Raw genomic sequence first — 1,699 nt, forward strand, 5'->3', positions numbered from 1 at the left:
CTGAATTGCCTTGTGATCTTGAAAATGGTGTTAATTTTAATAGTAACTGATTTTTAACAGTCTTTGAAAGTACTACACAAGTTTAATGGACTATAAGAATGATTATAGCCCTATCTGCCTGGCAAAAACCAAACAAGTGGGCAGTTAAAATCCCCAGGTCATGAGGGTCCAGGAGCCACTGGGAGTTGATCTGATGTGATTTGAACCTGCTCTCCTGAGCTGTTGGGGCTTAAGGATCTGGGCTGCACACTTGTTTTGGGGTGACTGAGTTGGTACCAAAGACAGGGAAGATCAATAGATCTTTTTTAGAAGAAACACATTCTGTTTATTTACAAAAGGAACTCAACAGTCTAGCTCAATTGGTAGAGCATGAGACTCTTAATCTCAGGGTCGTGGGTTCGAGCCCCACATTGGGCGCTGTAACTTTTGCTTGGCCTAAATAGCCAAGTGGTTATGGTACTGGGCTTGTAACCCCAAGATCAAGAGTTCAAATCTCACCATGGCAAACTATGAAACAATGTAACTTCATCTGAATAGGAACAGATGGAAAAGTGTTTGTACTCAAAAGAGTTACAACTCAAAACTCTGGGCAGAATTTTGCCGTCGGCAAGCAGGGGGTGGGGCCTGCTCGCCGATGCGTAAAATGATGCAGGATGATGTCATGCGGAACCCCCGACGTCATCCCACCCCATTTGAATTTTCAGGAAGGCGGGGGCGCAGCAAAATCCGCTGCAAGCCCGCCAACCTGTCAATGGTCAATTGAGGTCATTGACAGGATCAGTGATACAATTAAAGAACCTGCCCGTCCAACCTTAAGCTTGGCGGGCAGGCCAGGAGCCCGGGCAGGGAATAGAACAAACATGAAACCTCATCCAGCGGCGGAATGAGGTTTCATGCAGGGTTTTAAACATTTTAATAAAGTTAATTTGTAAATTATGAACATTGTCACATGAGGGGACATGTTAGGGAATTTATTTTTTTCTATTTTTCATATTTTTCACAGTGTCAGCGATCTCCCTGAAGCAGCACATAGCCCTTTAGTGCGCATGCATGAAAGATTGCAGTCTCGCTTTTGGGGAATTCCCCCCCCCACCCCCGCCTGCACAGGAAACGCATAGCACATCCCGCCGGGCGTCATGCTGGGCAGTCATTACTTAATCTGCCCACTTATAATGGCGGCGGGGCCCACTTCTCCGGCAGGGATTGGCTCCCCGCCCAACGGAGATTGGGTCAGGCCCGCCCACCCGACAGACAGAAAATTCTGCCATCTGTCTTTACACTTCAGACTCTAATTCAAGGCTACTGACGACCGAGGTAGCCCGTGCTACTCTGCTATTGGATACTAAGATTATGTGATCCTCCATTACAACATTCGATCAGATTACTACAACCTCCTTATGCTTCAGCAGTGAGTTTTAAACTGACACGAAACTCACTGCTAAAAACTGGCAGTTAAAATCAGCCCTTATGTTTTCATGAAAAGGTGTTCAGAAAACCATTTTTCTATCCAATTACATGCTCATAAAGTGCCACAAATAACATTGAAACTGTTAGTTAAAGGTAACTCTATGGTAACAAGAATGAGGTATGACTTTTCTCCCTTTACAATTAAAAAAGCACTAAGCAGAGCCCATTTAAATCTATATTAAGGTGTGGGGAAATCATCTTTATTTTGGCAAAAAACTTATTGAAACATAAA

The 1,699-nt window shown here is 44.2% G+C and overlaps 1 non-coding gene across 1 annotated transcript; it reads left to right on the plus strand.

Annotated features, from left to right (window-relative positions):
• The first annotated feature begins 340 nt into the window (after positions 1 to 340).
• Positions 341 to 417, plus strand: trnak-cuu. The gene has a single exon. It is a non-coding gene; the product is annotated as a tRNA-Lys (tRNA).
• Positions 418 to 1,699: the final 1,282 nt, after the last annotated feature.

The sequence above is a fragment of the Carcharodon carcharias genome, chromosome 21 (genome assembly GCF_017639515.1).
Source record: "Carcharodon carcharias isolate sCarCar2 chromosome 21, sCarCar2.pri, whole genome shotgun sequence".
Taxonomy (NCBI): Eukaryota; Metazoa; Chordata; class Chondrichthyes; order Lamniformes; family Lamnidae; genus Carcharodon; species Carcharodon carcharias.